General features: G+C 38.0%; 1 protein-coding gene and 1 long non-coding RNA gene across 3 annotated transcripts in view; one reads left to right on the forward strand and one right to left on the reverse strand.

Annotated features, from left to right (window-relative positions):
- Positions 1–23,987, forward strand: part of DOCK3 (dedicator of cytokinesis 3) — a 698,449-nt gene that overhangs the window by 320,290 nt on the left and 354,172 nt on the right. The window lies entirely within an intron of this gene.
- On the reverse strand, positions 1,896–16,801 carry LOC144339224 (uncharacterized). Its single transcript, XR_013413992.1, has 2 exons — positions 14,473–16,801; positions 1,896–2,257 (listed from the first exon to the last, which is right to left on the reverse strand). It is a non-coding gene; the product is annotated as an uncharacterized LOC144339224 (long non-coding RNA).

The following is a 23,987-nucleotide window of genomic DNA, read 5'->3' on the forward strand; positions in this document are numbered from 1 at the left end:
CCATCAACTCATCATTTACATCAGGTATAACTCCCAATGCAATCCCTCCCCGCTCCCCCCTCCTCATGATAGGCCCCGGTGTGTGATGTTCCCCTTCCTGAGTCCAAGTGATCTCATTGTTCAGTTCCCACCTATGAGTGAGAACATGCAGTGTTTGGTTTTCTGTTCTTGTGATAGTTTGCTAAGAATGATGGTTTCCAGCTGCATCCATGTCCCTACAAAGGACACAAAGTCATCCTTTTTTATGGCTGCATAGTATTCCATGGTGTATATGTGCCACATTTTCTTAATCCAATCTGTCACTGATGGACATTTGGGTTGATTCCAAGTCTTTGCTATTGTGAATAGTGCCGCAATAAACATACGTGTGCATGTGTCTTTATAGCAGCATAATTTATAATCCTTTGGGTATATACCCAGTAATGGGATGGCTGGGTCATATGGTACATCTAGTTCTAGATCCTTGAGGAATCGCCATACTGTTTTCCATAATGGTTGAACTAGTTTACAATCCCACCAACAGTGTAAAAGTGTTCCTATTTCTCCACATCCTCTCCAGCACCTGTTGTTTCCTGACTTTTTAATGATTGCCATTCTAACTGGTGTGAGATGGTATCTCATTGTGGTTTGATTTGCATTTCTCTGATGGCCAGTGATGATGAGCATTTTTTCATGTGTCTGTTGGCTGTATGAATGTCTTCTTTTGAGAAATGTCTGTTCATATCCTTTGCCCACTTTTTGATGGGGTTGTTTGTTTTTTTCTTGTAAATTTGTTTGAGTTCTTTGTAGGTTCTGGATATTAGCCCTTTGTCAGATGAGTAGATTGCAAAAATTTTGTCCCATTCTGTAGGTTGCCTATTCACTCTGATGGTAGTTTCTTTTGCTGTGCAGAAGCTCTTTAGTTTAATGAGATCCCATTTGTCAATTTTGGCTTTTGCTGCCGTTGCTTTTGGTGTTTTAGACATGAAGTCTTTGCCCATGCCTATGTCCTGAATGGTACTACCTAGGTTTTCCTCTAGGATTTTTATGGTATTAGGTCTAACATTTAAGTCTCTAATCCATCTTGAATTAATTTTCGTATAAGGAGTAAGGAAAGGATCCAGTTTCAGCTTTCTACTTATGGCTAGCCAATTTTCCCAGCACCATTTATTAAATAGGGAATCCTTTCCCCATTTCTTGTTTCTCTCAGGTTTGTCAAAGATCAGATGGCTGTAGATGTGTGGTATTATTTCTGAGGACTCTGTTCTGTTCCATTGGCCTATATCTCTGTTTTGGTACCAGTACCATGCTGTTTTGGTTACTGTAGCCTTGTAGTATAGTTTGAAGTCAGGTAGCGTGATGCCTCCAGCTTTGTTCTTTTGACTTAGGATTGTCTTGGAGATGCGGGCTCTTTTTTGGTTCCATATGAACTTTAAAGCAGTTTTTTCCAATTCTGTGAAGAAAGTCATTGGTGGCTTGATGGGGATGGCATTGAATCTATAAATTACCTTGGGCAGTATGGCCATTTTCACAATATTGATTCTTCCTATCCATGAGCATGGTATGTTCTTCCATTTGTTTGTGTCCTCTTTGATTTCACTGAGCAGTGGTTTGTAGTTCTCCTTGAAGAGGTCCTTTACATCCCTTGTAAGTTGCATTCCTAGGTATTTTATTCTCTTTGAAGCAATTGTGAATGGAAGTTCATTCATGATTTGGCTCTGTGTTTGTCTGTTATTGGTGTATACGAATGCTTGTGATTTTTGCACATTAATTTTGTATCCTGAGACTTTGCTGAAGTTGCTTATCAGCTTAAGGAGATTTTGGGCTGAGACAATGGGGTTTTCTAAATATACAATCATGTCATCTGCAAAGAGGGACAATTTGACTTCTTCTTTTCCTAACTGAATACCGTTGATTTCTTTCTCTTGCCTGATTGCCCTAGCCAGAACTTCCAACACTATGTTGAATAGGAGTGGTGAGAGAGGGCATCCCTGTCTTGTGCCAGTTTTCAAAGGGAATTTTTCCAGTTTTTGCCCATTCAGTATGATATTGGCTGTGGGTTTGTCATAAATAGCTGTTATTATTTTGAGGTACGTTCCATCAATACCGAATTTATTGAGCGTTTTTAGCATGAAGGGCTGTTGAATTTTGTCAAAAGCCTTTTGTGCATCTATTGAGATAATCATGTGGTTCTTGTCTTTGGTTCTGTTTATCTGCTGGATTATGTTTATTGATTTGCGAATGTTGAACCAGCCTTGCATCCCAGGGATGAAGCCCACTTGATCATGGTGGATAAGCTTTTTGATGTGTTGCTGAATCCGTTTGCCAGTATTTTATTGAGGATTTTTGCATCAATGTTCATCAGGGATATTGGTCTAAAATTCTCTTTTTTTGTTGTGTCTCTGCCAGGCTTTGGTATCAGGATGATGTTGGCCTCATAAAATGAGTTAGGGAGGATTCCCTCTTTTTCTATTGATTGGAATAGTTTCAGAAGGAATGGTACCAACTCCTCCTTGTACCTCTGGTAGAATTCAGCTGTGAATCCATCTGGTCCTGGACTTTTTTTGGTTGGTAGGCTATTAATTATTGCCTCAATTTCAGAGCCTGCTATTGGTCTATTCAGGGATTCAACTTCTTCCTGGTTTAGTCTTGGAAGAGTGTAAGTGTCCAGGAAATTACCCATTTCTTCTAGATTTTCTAGTTTATTTGCGTAGAGGTGTTTATAGTATTCTCTGATGGTAGTTTGTATTTCTGTGGGGTCGGTGGTGATATCCCCTTTATCATTTTTAATTGCGTCGATTTGATTCTTCTCTCTTTTCTTCTTTATTAGTCTTGCTAGCGGTCTGTCAATTTTGTTGATCTTTTCAAAAAACCAACTCCTGGATTCGTTGATCTTTTGGAGGGTTTTTTGTGTCTCTATCTCCTTCAGTTCTGCTCTGATCTTAGTTATTTCTTGCCTTCTGCTAGCTTTTGAATGTGTTTGCTCTTGCTTCTCTAGTTCTTTTAATTGTGATGTTAGAGTGTCAATTTTAGATCTTTCGAGCTTTCTCTTGTGGGCATTTAGTGCTATAAATTTCCCTCTACACACTGCTTTAAATGTGTCCCAGAGATTCTGGTATGTTGTATCTTTGTTCTCATTGGTTTCAAAGAACATCTTTATTTCTGCCTTCATTTCGTTATGTACCCAGTAGTCATTCAGGAGCAGGTTGTTCAGTTTCCATGTAGTTGAGCGGTTTTGATTGAGTTTCTTAGTCCTGAGTTCTAGTGTGATTGCACTGTGGTCTGAGAGACAGTTTGTTATAATTTCTGTTCTTGTACATTTGCTGAGGAGTGCTTTACTTCCAATTACGTGGTCAATTTAGGAGTAAGTGCGATGTGGTGCTGAGAAGAATGTATATTCTGTTGATTTGGGGTGGAGAGTTCTATAGATGTCTATTAGGTCTGCTTGCTGCAGAGCTGAGTTCAATTCCAGGATATCCTTGTTAACTTTCTGTCTCGTTGATCTGTCTAATGTTGACAGTGGAGTGTTGAAGTCTCCCATTATTATTGTATGGGAGTCTAAGTCTCTTTGTAAGTCTCTAAGGACTTGCTTTATGAATCTGGGTGCTCCTATATTGGGTGCATATATATTTAGGATAGTTAGCTCTTCCTGTTGAATTGATCCCTTTACCATTATGTAATGGCCTTCTTTGTCTCTTTTGATATTTGATGGTTTAAAGTCTGTTTTATCAGTGACTAGTATTGCAACCCCTGCTTTTTTTTGTTCTCCATTTGCTTGGTAAATCTTCCTCCATCCCTTTATTGAGCGTATGTATGTCTCTGCGTGTGAGATGGGTCTCCTGAATACAGCAGACTGATGGGTCTTGACTCTTTATCCAATTTGCCAGTCTGTGTCTTTTAATTGGAGCATTTAGTCCATTTACATTTAAGGTTAAGATTGTTATGTGTGAACTTGATCCTGCCATTATGATATTAACTGGTTATTTTGCTCGTTACTTGATGCAATTTCCTCCTAGCCTCGATGGTCTTTACATTTTGGCATGTTTTTGCAATGGCTGGTACCAGTTGTTCCTTTCCATGTTTAGTGCTTCCTTCAGGGTCTCTTGTAAGGCAGGCCTAGCGGTGACAAAATCTCTAGCATTTGCTTATCTGTAAAGGATTTTATTTCTCCTTCACTTATGAAACTTAGTTTGGCTGGATATGAAATTCTGGGTTGAAAATTCTTTTCTTTAAGAATGTTGAATATTGGCCCCCACTCTCTTCTGGCTTGGAGAGTTTCTGCCAATAGATCTGCTGTTAGTCTGATGGGCTTCCCTTTGTGGGCAGGTAACCCGACCTTTCTCTCTGGCTGCCCTTAAGATTTTTTCCTTCATTTCAACTTTGGTGAATCTGGCAATTATGTGTCTTGGAGTTGCTCTTCTCGAGGAATATCTTTGTGACGTTCTCTGTATTTCCTGCATTTGAATGTTGGCCTGCCCTACTAGGTTGGGGAAGTTCTCCTGGATGATATCCTGAAGAGTGTTTTCCAACTTGGTTCCATTTTCCCCCTCACTTTCAGGCACCCCAATCAGACGTAGATTTGGTCTTTTTACATAATCCCATACTTCTTGCAGGCTTTGTTCATTTCTTTTTCTTCTTTTTTCTTTTGGTTTCTCTTCTCGCTTCATTTCATTCATTTGATCCTCAATCGCAGATACTCTTTCTTCCAGTTGATCGAGTCGGTTACTGAAGCTTGTGCATTTGTCACGTATTTCTCGTGTCATGGTTTTCATCTCTTTCATTTCGTTTATGACCTTCTCTGCATTAATTACTCTAGCCATCATTTCTTCCACTTTTTTTTCAAGATTTGTAGTTTCTTTGTGTTGGGTACGTAATTCCTCCTTTAGCTCTGAGAAGTTTGATGGACTGAAGCCTTCTTCTCTCATCTCGTCAAAGTCTTTCTCCGTCCAGCTTTGATCCGTTGCTGGCAATGAGCTGCGCTCCTTTGCCGGAGGAGATGCTCTCTTATTTTTTGAATTTCCAGCTTTTCTGCCCTGCTTTTTCCCCATCTTTGTGGTTTTTTCTGCCTCTGGTCTTTGATGATGGTGATGTACTGATGGGGTTTTGGTGTAGGTGTCCTTCCTGTTTGATAGTTTCCCTTCTAACAGTCAGGACCCTCAGCTGTAGGTCTGTTGGAGATTGCTTGAGGTCCACTCCAGACCCTGTTTGCCTGGGTATCAGCAGCAGAGGCTGCAGAAGATAGAATATTGCTGAACAGCGAGTGTACCTGTCTGATTCTTGCTTTGGAAACTTCCTCTCAGGGGTGTACTCCACCCTGTGAGGTGTGGGGTGTCAGACTGCCCCTAGTGGGGGATGTCTCCCATTTAGGCTACTCAGGGATCAGGGACCCACTTGAGCAGGCAGTCTGTCCCTTCTCAGATCTCAACCTCCGTGTTGGGAGATCCACTGCTCTCTTCAAAGCTGTCAGACAGAGTCGTTTGCGTCTGCAGAGGTTTCTGCTGTTTTTGTTATTGTTTACTGTGCCCTGTCCCCAGAGGTGGAGTCTACAGAGACAGGCAGGTTTCCTTGAGCTGCTGTGAGCTCCACCCAGTTCGAGCTTCCCAGCAGCTTTGTTTACCTACTTAAGCCTCAGCAATGGCGGGCGCCCCTCCCCCAGCCTCACTGCTGCCTTGCCGTGATACGGCAGACTGCTGTGCTAGCAATGAGGGAGGCTCTGTGGGCGTGGGACCCTCCCGGCCAGGTGTGGGATATAATCTCCTGGTGTGCCTGTTTGCTTAAAGCGCAGTATTGGGGTGGGAGTTACCCGATTTTCCAGGTGTTGTGTGTCTCAGTTCCCCTGGCTAGGAAAAGGGATTCCCTTCCCCCTTGCGCTTCCCAGGTGAGGCGATGCCTTGCCCTGCTTCAGCTCTCACTGGTCGGGCTGCAGCAGCTGACCAGCACCGATCGTCTGGCACTCCCCAGTGAGATGAACCCAGTATCTCAGTTGAAAATGCAGAAATCCCCTGTCTTCTGTGTCGCTCGCGCTGGGAGTTGGAGACTGGAGCTGTTTCTATTCGGCCATCTTGCTCCGCCCCCCCTTCTGAATGCAATTTAACAGTTTGGGCAGACATTGAGTGGAACATTTGCTGAACTTTAATTTTTCAGTTATAATTGTGTAAGTTGAACTAATTGAGGTTGGCTGCTGTTTGTGCTGTTAATCATTGGTCCTTTTCAATTCGAGCATGAACAAGATTAATTTTTCCCTCACAAATTGACATGGTGGGTGGTCTGTGGCTATAGGCTTCATCTTCAACATCGCCTCTTCCCTTCTCAAAACAAGTTATCTATTTGTAAACTGCTTATTTCTTTGGGGCCCAAAGAAATAAACTTAAACTTTAATAAACTTAAACTTTTGGGGCCGAAAAGTTTATGGGTAAAAGTCTCTATAAACTTTTTGTAAAGCATTGATGATTTCACCATTCTTCCACTTAAGCCTCACAATAAGTTTGTTTATAATATAGAGTTTTTAGTCTGTATTATAAAGATTTAATGCAGTCATTGATATTGTTTGTATGCCTACCATTTCATTAGCTTTTCCATGTGTTTTTTCCCTTTTGCATCTTCCTTTGGATTATTTGAATAATTTTAAGAATTCTGTTATAATTTATGTGTCAGCTTTTAAGATATACTTCTTTGCATTATTTTTTGGTTATTACGGTAGGAATTATACAGTCATAGCTTTTTATAGTCTACTTGGTGTTAGTATTGTTCCACTTCACATGAAATGTAGATACTTTTTTTTTTTTTTTTTTTTTTTTTTTTTTTTTTTTGAGACGGAGTCTCGCTGTGTCTCCCAGGCTGGAGTGCAGTGGCGCGATCTCGGCTCACTGCAAGCTCCGCCCCCTGGGTTCACGCCATTCTCCCGCCTCAGCCTCCCAAGTAGCTGGGACTACAGGCGCCCGCTACCACGCCCGGCTAATTTTTTGTATTTTTAGTAGAGACGGGGTTTCACCGTGTTAGCCAGGATAGTCTCGATCTCCTGACCTCGTGATCCACCTGCCTCGGCCTCCCAAAGTGCTGGGATTACAGGCTTGAGCCACCGCGCCCGGCCGAAATGTAGATACTTTACAACTGTATGATGAGTATATTTATAAACATACATCCTACTGTATTCTTTGTTACATTTATCATTTCATTATATCTTTATATATTATGATTCCTTAAGACAGTGTTGTGGTTTTTTCTTTAATCAATTATATTTTAAAGAAATCAGTAGCAAAAATAGTCCTTAGTATTTATCTATAGATTTACTGTTTCCAGTGTTACTCATTTCTATAGATTTAGGAGTTTCCCCTTGGGAAAGTTCAGTGTGAAAATTTTAGCATTTCTTTTAGTGTGAGTTTGGTGATGTCTCTCAGTTTTCTTTTTCTGCAAATGCCCTATTTCACCTTCATTTTTTTAAACAGTCTTTATTTCTAGATATAGAATTCTGGGATGATTTCTTTTCTAATACATTAAATATGTTATTCCATTGTCATCTGGCCTCAGTTTCTGATGATTGTGTGATATCAGTGATCATGTTCTGCTCTATGTGATCTGTTGTTTTCCTTTGATTTTTTAAGATCTTTATTTTTTTATATTTAGTAGTTTGACTATGGTGTACCTATGCATTAATTCCTTTAGTCTGTTTGCGATTCATTGAACTTATTATTGAATATATATTATACATTTCTTGTAGTTTAGAATTTCTAAATTTACATGCTTCACCAATATTGGAAAATTGTCATTATTTCTACAAATAATTTTTCTGGCTCATTCTCTTTTTGTCTGTTTCTCTCTTCTTCCAACCCCTAGATTCTAATTATGTTAGATATTTTAAATTTTTTCCGCAAGTCTCTGAGATTGTTTCTTTTTGTTGTCTTTTCAGATGAAATTAATTCTGTTGATCTTTCAGGTTCACCGTTTTGTCATTTTTGTTCTGCCATTAAGCTCATGCAGTGATCTTTAAATTTCTCATATTGTGTTTCTGTTCTAAAATTAAATCCAAATAGTTCTTTTTTATAATTCAGTTTTTCTTTTGAGATTTCTTACTTTGTCATTTACTAAGGGCATATCATTCTGTACCTCACTGACTGTAGTTTTAGTAACTCTTTTAAAGTATTGCCTGATAATTCCAACATCTTATCATCTCAGGGTTGACATCTGTTGACTGTCTTTTCTCCTGAGACTGGGTAAGCTTTTCTTGGCTTATCAGATGTTGGTTAATTTTTTATTGTGTCCTAAACATTGTAAATGTTATAGAGAATCTAGATTCTTTTTTGTTGATCCTGAGAGTACTGGTGTTTTGGTTGTACAGTTGGTTAATTTGGCTAGACTGAAACTATACACTGTTACGCCTATGGCAGGCAGTGGCTTAGATCTCAGTTCAGTTCTCTAAACCCCAGGTACAAACTGCTTTCAGTTTGCTCTGTGCATGCATGACTCAGAAATCAGCCAAAGACTTGGTCTGCATTTAAACACAGAAGTCAGGGTCACCCTTAACAGGCTTTCTCCTTTTTAGTATTTTTTCTCCCTCACTAGTGCCCTGGTTGCCTATAATCTTCTCCTGATTCCTTTGACCAGAAAGGTGACTGGCTTTTTATCAGAGTTTTAGCAGATATGAAGACGGTAGATGTCCTTAGGGCAAAATCTCTAAAAAAAAATTTTGAAGGTCACTGGGGATGTGGTGGTATTTCATGGTAGTCACTTGCTCCATACTCCCTTCCAAAATCTACCTGCCTTCATTCAGTCTTCAGAACTCTCATATAGTTGGTGTTTTGTGTTTTGCCCAGAGTTTATAGCTGTCATTTATAGGAGGATCAATTTGTTAGACACTTACTCCTCCCTCTGGGGAGTGGAACTCCAACACTATGTTCCTTCTTGAGGGAATGGAATGAAGTACAGTTGTGATCTGCAGAACCCAGATACCTGGTACCCTATGGCTATAATACAGTCAATCTTTCATAAAATTTATCTTTCCTGTTAATTTCTGATTGTAGAGATCAAAATATTCATTGCCTGACAGTCTGAGCAATGATTAATTTAAATGGGTGATCATTCTACCTTTCGGTAGTTTCTCTTATGCTGTAAGTCTTATACCTGTTACTCTCTCATAGTCGTATATCTAAAATGCTACCTTAAAGGTTTAATATGTCTTAAAGGACAGAATGCTGAACTTCATACTATACCTTACTCTGATACCCTTAGCGCTCTTTCCAGCTAAAGCTCCATTTTTCTTTACTTTAGATGTATTTGGAGTCACAACTAGGTTAATTAAAAAAAAAACAGAAAAACATATTGATATGGTTTGGCTGTGTTCCCACCCAAATCTCATCTTGAATTGTAACTCCCACAGTTGCCACGTGTCATGGGAGGAACCAGTGGGAGGTAACTGAATCATGGGGTGGGTCTTTCCCATGCTGTTCACCTGATAGTGATTAAGTCTTGAGATCTGCTGGTTTTAAAAATGGGAGTTTCCCTGCACAAGCTCTCTCTTTTTGCCTGCCGCCATTCATGTAAGATGTGACTTGCTCCATCTTGCCTTCCACCTTGATTGTGAGACTTCCCCAGCCATGTGGAACTGTAAGTCCATTAAACATCTTTTTCTTCCTGGTCTCAGGTATGTCTTTATCAGCACCTTGAAAACAGACTAATACACATCTATTTATATGTTTTATATTTTTGATGACCTTTAAGACTTGGGGATTTTTTTTTTCCTTTTAAATAACAAAATATGCATAGAGCAGAGTATGTAAATAATATAGGTACAGTTTTAAAAAAAGGAATGCAAACAGCTGTGTAACAACCACCCGTATTAAGAAATGAAACATTACCAGTACTTTAGAAGTCCCCTGTGTTTCCCTTCCTACTGAAATGACCATTATCTTTATTTAAAATTAAAAAAAAATTTTTTTTCCATAGGCTGTTGGGGAACAGGTGGTATTTGGTTACATGAGTTAGTTCTTTATTGGTGATTTGTGAGATTTTGGTTTTGGTGATAATCATTTCCTTGTTGTTTTTCTCTATAGTTTTCTTCCTATGTGAATACTTCATGAGGTTTTTATTCATTCCTTTCCAGAAATATTAGTTTTTTATTACATGCCCCACATTGTTATAGGTTCTAGAGTTGCAACAGTTAATGAATATACACTATCTTTGCCTTCATGGACTTTACAGTTTAGTGATAGAACTTTTGTAGTTAATTTCATTAAATTACCTCTCAGAGAACCTGTAAGAAGATTTATTGAGTAGGGTCATATCTGTGGAGCATAATCAAGTGTTTTTTCTTTGTCTCATTGTTTTATTCATTAATCAAATAGTTCTTGAGTACTTAAAGGAATTGTGTTATGCCTTAGAACACAGTCCTTAGAACTAGATTTCTGTTGTTGAAGCTACCAGTTTATGGTATTTCGTTACAGTAAATGCAGCTGACTAAGACACCTTAGAAAGAGAATGCAGCCTACCAGACTGTTTAGGAACCAGTGTGAATTCATCTAAAGAAAAATGTGTCAGCCAGAAGAGTAATATTTAAACAATTGAAACAGAAAAAAGAAGGGAGAATCCTCTGGGATATTACTGGGAGTTGAACTGCTGGACTGTAGGGTACATGCCTATTTAATTTTTTCAAATCACTCTCCCAAATTGTGGGCTAAGGTGTACTTTTACCATGATTTTTGCAATTCTGGTGGATAGAATCACAGAGTCAAGTGCTAGTATTGCCTATCCAGATACTTTTTACTAAAAGGGAGCCCTATTAATCTGGCCAACTACTACTTCCATTTTTAGGGTATACCTTTGCTGGTAAGTTAGGGTCTGTATAGGGTATATGAGGTGGGTGGGCAGGGTTTTAGGATCTAGGCAAGAGAGAACTGATTTCAGGAGTCAGCTATGAAATGAAATGGAATTTGAGATTGGGTGAGAAAAAGGTAAAAGCCAGGTACTGTAGTGGAAACCAACTGTTCATAATAATCATATCCAGTGGAGATTTCATGAGCCCCAGTTCATAGAAGAGAGGCGTTTGTATAGCAGAGAGAGATCTGGTTTCAATACACTGTGGACATGAATACATCAGTCCATCACACTGTGACTTCTTTAAACATTTAAATGATACCAGATTCTTCTTGTTAAAGTTTATTCCAAATGAGTAGGATTTTGATGTTTTAACTCTCTATGTACAGTGTTGGTAAGGCCAGTGCTAACATCCGGCTCTATTACTGTGTCTCACCATATAGTGATAACTTGGCATATTGTTTTGCTTTTGTTCATTACAATTTCTTTTGGACCCCAAGTAAGGGTTGAAGTAATCATATTTCCTGGTTCATGGCACATTATTGTCATCAGTCAATTTAATGATCCTCTCATCTTATTTATATATGGCTCTTTTCCCCCTTTATTCCATATCCCATCTCCTGTTCTTCCATACATATATTAAGTATGGGCACATATTCTAATATATTTTTTGGATGTGCAGTTATTTCCAAAATGTTTTAGAAATGTGTTTTAATTTATATAAGTTATCAAAACATATATTTCTTTACACAGAATGTTGTATTATTTAATACTAATATAAAATATTATTTTTATAATAATAATAATATTATTATGTAATATTATTATTATTATTTTTGAGATGGAGTCTTGATCTTGGCTCACGGCAGCCTCTATCTCCCAGGTTCAAGGGATTATCCTGCCTCAGCCTCCCGAGTATCTGGGACTACAGGTGTCTGCCACCACACCTGGCTAATTTTTGTATTTTTAGTAGAAATGAGGTTTCACCATGTTGGCCAGGCTGGTCTCAAACTCCTCACCTCAGGTGATCCGCCCAGCTCGGCCTCCCAAAGTGCTGGGATTAAAGGGGTGAGCCACTGCACCCAGTGTATTTTTTATTTTTTCTTCTAGTTTGCCTCCAGTTTTCTGACAGGGTAAAAAGTTCTGAGATAAACATCCTTATAAATGTTTCCTCAAGGACCAGTGTGAGAGTTCCTCTGGGATATTACTGGGAGTGGAATTGCTGGATTGTAGGGTACATGCCTATTTAATTTTACCAAATCACTCCCCAAATTGCTGGCTAAGCTGTACTTTTACCGTGATTTTTACAATTCTGGGGGCTATAAAGTGGCATCTTACTTTTTCCTTTGCATTTTTCTGATTAGTGGTATTGTTGACAGTTGCTTTATTTGTTATTCAAATTTCTTTTTCTCTGAATTATTATTTGTTATCTTTTGTCTATTTTCCTTTTGGGTTTGTTTTTTCTTGATTTGTAGAAACTCCTTATAATTTTTTAGATCTCTCATGGTCAGTTTTGGCTGTTATATATATCTACCCCCAGTCTATCATGTCTACTCTCTACCCACAGTCTATCATCTGTCTGTTACCTTTGCGATTCTTTCATACTGCAGAAATTCTAAATAGTAATGTAATCACCCTCAGGTTTCTGCATTATAACTTGTGCTTTGAGGTCTTTTTTTTTTTTTTTTAAAAACATATAAGACTTCATTTTATTTGTTTTCTCATTTCAGAGTCACAAAGATATTCCTACTACTTTTTATATTATTAGCTCCATAATTTTACTTTTCACATTCATGCCTTTAAACCATCTGGGACTCACTGTCCAGATGGAAATTTGTAATCTCTACTTTTCTCAATATGATAAGCCAGTTTTCTCTATACCACCTACTAATCAATCTGTTTGTACTTCATTGACTTCTAATGCTGTCTCTACCAAATACCAGATTCACATGTATACTTCAATTTATTTCTAGAGTCTTCTTTTATTGTCTGAAATGTGCCAGTTTTTTATCAAAATGGCTTTGTGATCTGTCTTAATACATGACAAGGCATGTCTTACTACCGGCATACATCAGAGGTACTGTAAATGTGGTTCCAGATTACTGCAACAAAGTGAATATTGCACTAAAGCAAGTCACATGAATGCTTTGATTTCCTAGTGAATATAAAAATTATGCTGACACTATACGTACCTTCATTTTAAAAATACTTTATTGTTTAAAAAAATGCTAATGATCATCTGAGCCTTCAGCCAGTCATGATCTTTTCTCTGGTGGAGGGTCTTGTCTACATATTGATGGCCGCTGACTGATCAGCGTGGTGATTACTGAAGGTTGGTCTGGCTGTGGCAATTTCTTAAGACAACAGTGAAATTTGTTGCATCAATTGACTGTTCCTTTCATGAAAGATTTCTCTGTAGCTTGCAGTGCTGTTTGGTAGTATTTTACCCATAAACGTCTTTCTGAATTGGAGTCAGGCTTCTCCAACCTTTCCACTGCTTATCAATAAAGTTTATGTAATATTCTAAATCTTTTGTTGTCATTTCAATAATGTTCACAGTATCTTCACCAGGAGTAGATTCCATCTCAGGAAACCACTTCCTTTGCTCATCCATAAAATGCAACTCCTCATTTGTTCAGATTTTATCATGCGATTGTAGCAGTTGAGTTCTGTCTTCAGGGTCCACTTCTAATTATAGTTATCTTGCTAATTCTACCACATCTGTGATTACTTTCACCATGGAAGTCTTGAACCCCTTGAAGTCATTCATGAGGGTTGGAATGAACATCTAAATTTCTGTTACTGCTGATATTCTGACTTCCTCCTATGAATCAGAAATGCTCTTAATGGCATCTACAATAGTGAATCCTTTCTAAAAGATTTTCAATTTACTTTGCCCAGATCCATCAGAAGAATCACTGTCTATGGCACCTACAGCCTTACAAAATGTATTTCTTAAGTAATAAGACTTGAAAGTGGGAATTACTCCCTTATCTATGGCCTGCAGAATAGATCTTGTGTTAACACGCGTGAAAACATGAATCTCCTTGTGCATCTCCATCAGAGATCTTAGGTAACTAGGTGTGCTTTCAAAGAGCAGTAATGTTTTGAAAGGAATCTTTTTTTCTGAGCAATAGGTCTCAGCGGTGGGCATGAAATATTCTTCTAAACTAGCTGTAAACAGATAGGCTGTCATCTAGCTTTTATTGTTCCACTTAGCACAAGAAGAGTAGAATTAGCATAATTCTTAAGAGCCCCAGGGTATTTGGAAGGGTAAATGAACATTGTCTTCAACTTAAAGCCACTGGCTGCATTAACCTCTAACAAGAGAGCCAGCTTGTCCTTTGATGCTTTGAAACCAGACACTGACTTCTCCCTAGCCATGAAAGCCCTAACTTACTCACAGCTGAATTCTACCATATGTACAAAGAAGAGCTGGTATTATTTCTACTGAAAACTATTCCAAAAAATTGAAGAGGAGGGACTCCTCCTTAACTCATTCTATGAGGCCAGCATCATCCTGATACCAAAACCTGGTAGAGATACAACAAAGAAACGAAAACTTTAGGCCAATATCCTTAATGAACACTGATGCCAAAATCCTCAACAAAATACTGGCAAACTGAATCCAGCAGCACATCAAAAAGTGAATCTACCACAATCAAGTAAGCTTCATCCCTGGGATACAAGGTTGATTCAACACAAGCAAATCAATAAATGTGATTCATGACATAAACAGAACTAAAGACAAAGACTACATAATTATTTCAATAGATGCAGAAAGGGCTTTTGATAATATTCAGTATCCCTTCATGTTAAAAACTGTCAATAAACTAGGTATTGAAAGAACACACCTCAAAATAATAAGAGCTACATATGACAAACCCACGTACTGAATGGACAACATCATACTGAATGGGCAAAAGCTGGAAGCATTCCTCTTGAAAATGGGCACAAGACAAGGATGCCGTCTCTCACCACTCCTGTTCGACATAGTATTGGAAGTTCTGGCCAGGGCAGTCAGGCAGGAGCAAAAAATGAAGGCCATTCAGATAGGGAGAAAGGAAGTCAAACTATCCCTGTTTGCAGATGGCATGATTCTGTATCTAGAAAATCTCATCATCTCAGCCCAGAAGCTCCTTAAGCAGATAAACAACGTCAGCAAAGTCCCAGGATACACTATCAATGTGCAATAACTTTTAGCATTCCTATAGATCAACAGCAGTAGAGCCAAGAGCCAAATCACAAACTCTCATTCACAATTGCCATAAAAAGAATAAAACACCTAGGAGTACAGCTGTTCAGGGAGGTTGAAAGATCTCTACAAGGGTAACTACAAACCACTGCTCAAAGAAATCAGAGATGACACCAACAAATTTAAAAAAAAATTTCGGACTCATGGATGGAAGAACTAATATAGTTAAAATGGCCATACTGCCCAAAGCAACTATAGATTCAATGCTAGTCCATTAAACTACCATTGACATTCTTCACAGGACTAGAAAAAACTATTTTAAAATTCACATGGAACCAAGAAAGAGCCGGAATAACCAAGGCAATCCTAAGCAAAAAGAGCTGGAAGCATCACACTACTGGACTTCAAACTGCTGCAGGGCTACAGTAACCAAAGCAGCATGGTACTGGTACAAGAACAGACACACAGACCAATGGAACAGAACAGAGAACATAGAAATAAGACTGCACACTTACGACTGTATGATCTTCTACAAAACAGACAAAAGCAATGGGGAAAGGATTCCCTATTCAATAAATGGTGCTGGGATAACTGTCTAGCCATAGGCAGAAGATTAAAACTGCACCCCTTCCTTACACCATATTCAAAAATTAACTCAAGATGGATAAAAGACTTAAATGTAAGATCCCAAACTACAAAAACCCTAGAAGACAAACCTAGGCAATACCATTCAGAACGCAGGCACAGGCAAAGATTTCATGACAAAGACACCAAAAGCAATTGCAACAAAAGCAAAAATTGACAAATGGGATGTAATTAAACTAAAGAGCTGCACAGCAAAAGGAACTATCAACGGGGTAAACAGACACTCTACAGAATGGGAGAAAATTTTTGCATTCTATGCATTCAGCAAACGTCTGATATCTAGTATCTATAAGGAACTTAAACAAATTTACAAGAAAAAAACAATTAAAAAGTGGGCAAAGGATATGAACAGATACTTTTCAAAAGAAGACATACATGTGGCCAACAATCATGTAAAAAAAACCTGAACATCACTGATGATTAGAGAAATGCAAATCAAAACCACAATGAGATACCATCTAATACCAGTCAAAATGGCTAATATTAAAAAGTCAAAAAATAATAGATGCTGGCAAGGTTGTGGAGAAAAAGGAATGTTTATACACTGTTGTTGGGAGTGTAAGTTAATTCAGCTACTATGGAAGGCAGTGTGGCAATTCCTAAAAGACCTAAAAGCAGAAATACCCTTTGACCCAGTAATCCCAATATTGTGTATATACCCAAAGGAATATAAATCATTTGATGATCAAGACACATGCACGTGTCTGTTCATTGTAGCATTATTCACAATAGCAAAGACATGGGATCAACCTAAATGTCCATCAATGATAGACTGGATAAAGAAAATGTGATATATATATACCATGAAATACTATACAGCCATACAAAAGAATGAGATCATGTCCTTTGTAGGGACATGGATGGAGCTGGAGGCCATTATCCTTAGCAAACTAACACAGAAAACAGAAAACCAGATACCACATATTCTCACTTATAAGTAGAAGCTAAATGATGATAGCACATGGACACACAGAGGGAAACAACACACACTGCAGCCTTTCAGAGGGTGGAGGGTAAGAGGAGGGAGAGGATCAGGAAAAACGACTAATGGGTACTAGGCTTAATACCTGGGTGATGAAATAATCTGTACGACAAACCTGCATGACACAAGTTTACCTATGTAACAAGCCTGCACCTGTATCCCTGAACTTAAAAGTTAAAAAAAAAAAAAAAAATCCCTAAATGGCATCTTCTTGTCTTCTTTTAACAGAAGACTGCTTTGTTTTTTTCCAATACAAGGCTGTTTTGAAAATCTGTTGTTTACTGTACCCACTTTCATCAGTGATCTTAGCTAGATCTTCTGAGTAACTTGCTACAGCTTTTCCATCAGCACTTGCTGTTTCACCTTGCATTTTTGTGTTGTGGAGATAGCATCTTTCTTTAAACCTCATGAACCAACCTCTTTAGCTTCAGACTTTCTTTCAGCAGCTTCCTCACCTTAGCCTTCATAGAATTAAGGAGAATTAGTGCCTTGTGCTAGATTTGGCTTTGGCATAAGGGAGTATTGTAGTCATTTTGATCTACTACCCAGACCACTCAGATTTTTGTGTGTGTTAGTAATGAGGCTGTTTTGCTGTCTTAACATTTTGTGTTCACTGGAGTAGCACTTTTAATTTCCCCCAACAAACTTTTCCTTTGCATTCACAGCTTGGTTGTTTGGTGCAAGGGGTCTTGCTTTTGGGCTGTCTCAGCTTTCAACATGCCTTTGCCACTAAGCTTAATCATTTCTAGCTTTTGATTTAAAGTGACAGATGCATGACTCTTTCCGTTTAACACTTAGAGGCCATTGTAGAGTTATTACTAGGCCTAATTTTAATATTATTTTGTCTAAGAGAATAGGGAGGCCTGAGGAGAGGGAAAAACATAGGGGAATGCCTGATTGGTGGAGCAGTGACAACACAGACATTTACGAATAATTTCTCCATCTTACATTAGTGTGGTTTATGATGCCCCAGAACAATTACAATAGTAACATCAAAGATCACTAATCACACACCGTTCACCATAACATATATAATAATGATGAAAACATTTGAAATATTGCAAGAATTACCAAAATTCCAGAAACACAAAGTGAGTACATACTCTTGGAACAATGGAGCTGATAGACTCACTTGACCCAGTTTTGCAATTTGTAAAAACTGTAATATCTGTGAAGCTCAATAAAGTGAAATGCAATAAAATGAGATATGCCTGTATTTCGTAGGGCAGGTCTATTTTTATTTTTCATCTTTTGCAAAGTTGATGTAACTATTCATGGTCTTAATTCATATGATAACATACTTTGGTTTATAGAATTTCTTTATTAAAAAAGCTCCTGGAATTTATAATGGAATAGCATTGAAATTAGGGATTAATTTGGAGATATTTGATTTATTTAAAATATTAAGTCGTTCTTACCATGAGCATCTTATTTTATTGTCTTACATTTTTTGGGTTGTACTTTTTATTTTGAGATAATTATAGATTTCCAAACTGTTTAAGAAGCAATACAGATGGGTAGCAGCTCTCCTGCTCGTGGACCCTGACAGCAGGCCTGCAGCACTGTAGTTTTAGTATGCAGTTGGAAGTAACATTGTTATCAGCTTAAAATAGACTGTTACAAGAAGTTTTACAAAAGCCTAATGTAACCACAAAGAAAAAAACCTGTCGTAGATTTTTAAAAGATATAGAAAAAAGAATGAAATTATATCACTCAAAAAAAAAAAGTCACTAAATCACAAAGGAAGAGAGGAAGAGGGGAACAACATAAATACAAAACAGAGAAAGTAGTTAACAAACTGTTAATAGTAAGTCCTTAACTGCCAAGGATTATTTTAAATGTAAATACATTAAACTCATTAAGCAAAATATGTAGAGTGACTGAATGGATTTTAAAAACAAGATCTAATTATATGTTGTTTGTAAGAGATTCACTTTAGCTTTAGGAGACACATAAGCTAAAAGTGAAGGGATGGAAAAAATATTCCATAAAAATGGTAATAAAGAGAGCAAAGGTAGCTATATGTGTACCAGACAAAATAGATATTAAGGCAAAAACTGTTGTGAGAGACAGAGAAGGTTTTTGTATAATGATAGAATCAATTTAACAGGAAGATAGAACAATTATAAATATATATGCACCCATAATGACACCTAAATATATAAAGCAAACATTGGCATATCTGAAGGGAGAAATAGCAATACAGTAATGGGAGACTTCAGTACCCCACTTTCAATAATGGATAGGTCAGACAGAAAATCAATGAGACAGCAGTCCTGAACAACTCTATAGACCAAATGACCCAATAGACATATACAGAACATGTCACCCAATAGCAAGAGAATCAGTCGTTTTCCAAGTTCATTCTCCAGGATAGATCACGTGCTAGATCACAAAATAAGTCTTAACATACTTGTTTGAAATCATTTTAAATATATTTTCTAATAATAGTGGAATGAAAAAAGTTTACAAATACATGGAAATTAACACTCTTGAATAATTATTAGGTCAAAGAGCAAATTAAAAGGGAAATTAGAAAGTATCTCAAGGGAAATGAAAATGAAAACAAAGCATACCAAAATGTTTAGAATGCAGGAGAATCAGTACAAAGAGATAAATTTATAGTGATAAATATCTACACTTTAAAAAGATCTTGAATAAACAGTCCAGCTTTATGCCTCAATAAACTAGAAAAAGAAGAACTAACTAAGCCTAAAGTTAGCAGAAGGAAGGAAATGATAAGAATTACAGCAGAGATAGAGAATGGAAAACAATAGAAAAAAATCAAAAAGACGGTTTTTTGAAAAGAAACATAAAATCAAACTATTAGGTAGACTAAGAAAAAAGAGAGAAGACTCATAAATAAATTCAGAACCAAAAGAGGAGACATTACAGCTGATGCCACAGAGATGATGTAAGGGACTATTATGAATAATTATATGCCAGTAAATTGACAACCTAGAAGAAATGGATAAATTACTAGAAATATGCAACTTCACGAGACTGACCAAGAAGAAAGATAAAGCCTGAACAGACCAATAACAAATAAGGAGATTGAATCAGTAATCAAAAATCTCCCAACAGAGGAAATCCCAGGACCAGATGGCTTAACAGCTGAATTATACCAGGCATTTAGATAATTAATCCAATCCTTGTTAACGCTTACAAAAAACAGAAGGAGGAGCACTTCCAACTCATTTTATGAGGCCAGCATCACCATGATACCAAAGCAAGACAAAGACGCTAAAAGAAAAGATAACTTCAGGCCTCTATTCCTAAGAACATAGATGCAAAAACCCTCAAAAAAGTATTCAGAAACTGAATTCAGCAGCACACCAAAAGGATCATACATCAAATCAAGTAATCCTGGGACGCAAATATGGCTCAACATATACAAATTAATTGATGCAATATACCGCAATGGCAGAATTAAGGATAAAAATCATACGATCATCTCAATAGATGGGAGGAAAGCATTTGATAAAATCCAGCATCCTTTCATGATTAAAAAAAAAAAAAAAAAAAGGCCGGGTGAGGTGGCTCAAGCCTGTAATCCCAGCACTTTGGGAGGCCGAGACGGGCGGATCATGAGGTCAGGAGATTGAGACCATCCTGGCTAACCCGATGAAACCCCGTCTCTACTAAAAAATACAAAAAACTAGCCGGGCGAGGTGGCGGGCGCCTGTAGTTCCAGCTACTCGGGAGGCTGAGGCAGGGGAACGGTGTAAACCCAGGAGGCGGAGCTTGCAGTGAGCTGAGATCCAGCCACTGCACTCCAGCCTGGGCAACAGAGTGAGATTCCATCTCCAAAAAAAAAAAAAAAAAAAAATTCAACAAATTAAGAATACAATGAATGTACTTCAGCATAATACAGGCTACATGTATGACAACCTCACAGCTTATATCATTCATATGCAGTGCTGAAGAGCTGATAGTTTTCTTCTGAGATCAGGAATAAGATAAGGATGCCTACTCTTGCCACTATTCAACACAGTACAGGTTGAATATCCCTTATCTGAAATGCTTGAGACTACAAGTGTTTTGGAATTTTTTGGACTTTGGAATATTTGCATATATGTAATGAGATATCTTGGAGATGGGACCCCAAGAAATTTTAGAATTTCTAAACATGAAATTCATTGATGTTTAGTATACACTTTATACACATAGCCTGAAGGTAACTTTGTATAATATTTTAAATAATTTCATGCAGGAAACGAAGTTTGTTTACGTCAAACCTTCATGAAGCAAAGGTGCCATTATCTCAGCCATCCATGTGGGTAGTCTGGATTGTTTGGTGTCGTCATTATTCCTGACTCTGAATTTATATGCTAGCAATAAGCAATTATTTTCTTAAACTTACACATAAGTACTTAACAGTAAAAACTCTGACACGCCATTAATACAATGGAAAATAATGTGTTCAGGGTAACTGAGCAGCACAGCAGAATCACCAGAATACCTGTATCAGCTTTTAAACAACAGCAGCAACAAACAGTGGCAGGCTTTCAGTCTCTACTTACAATACTGTGTTTTGATTAAAAGGTTACTGTAGACTAGGCGCCGTGGCTCATGCCTGTGATCCCAGCACTTTGGGAGGCCAGGCAGGCAGATTCCTTGAGCTCAGGAGGTTGAGACCAGCCTGGGCAACATGGCAAGACCTTGTCTTTACAAAACATTAAAAAATTAGCCAGGTGTGGTGATGCATGCCTGTAGTCCCAGCTCCTCAGAAGGTTGAGGCGGGAGGATCGCTTGAGCCTGGGAGGTGGTGATTGCAGTGAGCTGAGATTGTACCACTGCACTCCAGCCTGGGTGAAAGAGTGAGACCCTGTCTCAGAAAGAAAGAAAGAAAAAGAAGATTACTGTATACTGTATTTTAATTGTTTCGTGAGAAGAAATACCAGAAGCAGTTGAGGGACCTGGAAGTTGGTCCTGTAGGGATGAGGAGGCATTATGCTGGTTCCTTTTTTAAATGGCTAGCTAACTTTATAGATCAGTTTTCTTTTGGGGACACTAAATACACTGTTCTGTACCAGTGTTTTGCCTGTGACCCATCATATGGGGTTAGGTGTGGAATTCTTCGCTTGTAATGTCATACTGGTGCTCAAAATTTTAGAATTTTGGAGCATTTTGGATTTTTGGATTAGGGATGTTCAGCCTATACTGAAAGTCCTAGCCAGAACAAATAGACAAGAAAAAGAATAAAAGGTATTCACATCAGAAAGGAAGAAGAAAAATTATCTCTTGTTTTCAGAAACATGACCTTATGTGTAGAAAGCCCTAACAGGTCCACACACACACACCAAAAAAAACCCAATATTAGAACTAATAAACACATTCTGTAAAGTTGCAGGATAGAAAATCAACACACAAATATCAGCTGCATGTCTGTAATAAAGAACTATTTGAAATTAAGAAAATCCCATTTATAATAGCATCAAAAAGAATAAAATATTTAGGAGTGAAATTAACCAAGGAAATTGAAGATCCCTGCAATAAAAAAAATATACAACTTTGATGACAGAAATTCAAACAAACAAATGGGAAAGATATTTCATGTTCATGGATTGAAAAGAATAAGCTGGGTGTGGTAGCTTATACCTGTAATCCCTGCTACTGAGGAGGCTGAGGTGGGAGGATTGCTTGAGGCCAGGAGTTTGAGACCAGCCTGGGAAACACAGCTAGACCCTGTCTCTACCAAAAACAAAAACTAAATTACCTGCACATTGTTGTACACACCTGTAGTCCTAGGTACTTGGGAGGCAGAAGTGGGAGGATCACTTGAGCTTAAGAGTTTGAGGCTACAGTGTGCTGTGATTGCACCACTACACTCCAGTCCAGATTAAATAATAATATTTTTATGTGGCTTAAAACTAATATTCTGTTCAGTAAACATCAGCAGGCCAATTGATACAGGAGATTTATAGAATTATAGCACATTAGGGTTCTCCAAAGAAACAGAATCGATAGGATATATATAGATACATACATAAGAGGAGATTTAGTCTAGAAATTGGCCCACACTGTTATAGAGGGCAAGAAGTTCCATGATCTTCTGTCTGCAAGTTGGAAAACCGGGAAGGCCGGTGGTATAATTCAGTCTGAGTCAGAACCTGAGAAATGAGAGGCAAATGGAGGGCAGGAGAAGATCAATGTCTCAGCTCAAGCAGAGAGTGAATTGACCTTCCTCTGCCTTTTTATTCTTCTCAGGCCTTCAGCATGTTGTATAATACCCATCCATATTAGTTCTTCTTTACTCAGTCTGCTGGTTCAAATGCTAATCTCTTCCAGAGGTACCCAGAAGTAATGTTTTACTAGATATTTGTGCATCCCTTAGCCCAGTCAAGTTAACACATTAACCATCACATATAGCGTTATATGAGTATAGATAACCACATATATTTTAATGAAAATAACAAGTGAAAATGTTTTAATTCTTATTAAATTTTTGGTTTTACACTTTGTGATGTAACAGTTTGATGGCAGTTCCTTGGGTTCGGGTCTAGGACTTAGTAATGCTCAATTTATTTGTTTCAGTTTTTTTTTTTAATTTATTTTTTATTATTATTATACTTTAAGTTCTAGGGTACATGTGCATAATGTGCAGGTTTGTTACATATGTATACTTGTGCCATGTTGCTGTGCTGCACCCATCAACTCGTCAGCACCCATCAACTCGTCATTTACATCAGGTATAACTCCCAATGCAATCCCTCCCCCCTCCCCCCTCCCCATGATAGGCCCCGGTGTGTGATGTTCTCCTTCCCGAGTCCAAGTGATCTCAGTGTTCAGTTCCCACCTATGAGTGAGAACATGCAGTGTTTGGTTTTCTGTTCTTGTGATAGTTTGCTAAGAATGATGGTTTCCAGCTGCATCCATGTCCCTACGAAGGACACAAACTCATCCTTATCCTTTTTATGGCTGCATAGTATTCCATGGTGTATATGTGCCACATTTTCTTAATCCAGTCTGTCAGTGATGGACATTTGGGTTGATTCCAAGTCTTTGCTATTGTGAATAGTGCCGCAATAAACATACGTGTGCATGTGTCTTTATAGCAGCATGATTTATAATCCTTTGGGTATATACCCAGTAGTGGGATGGCTGGGTCATATGGTACATCTAGTTCTACATCCTTGAGGAATCGCCATACTGTTTTCCACAATGGTTGAACTAGTTTACAGTCCCACCAACAGTGTAAAAGTGTTCCTATTTCTCCACATCCTCTCCAGCACCTGTTGTTTCCTGACTTCTTAATGATCGCCATTCTAACTGGTGTGAGATGGTATCTCATTGTGGTTTTGATTTGCATTTCTCTGATGGCCAGTGATGATGAGCATTTTTTCATGTGTCTGTTGGCTGTATGAATGTCTTCTTTTG

This window comes from Macaca mulatta, chromosome 2 (genome assembly GCF_049350105.2).
Source record: "Macaca mulatta isolate MMU2019108-1 chromosome 2, T2T-MMU8v2.0, whole genome shotgun sequence".
NCBI lineage: Eukaryota > Metazoa > Chordata > Mammalia > Primates > Cercopithecidae > Macaca > Macaca mulatta.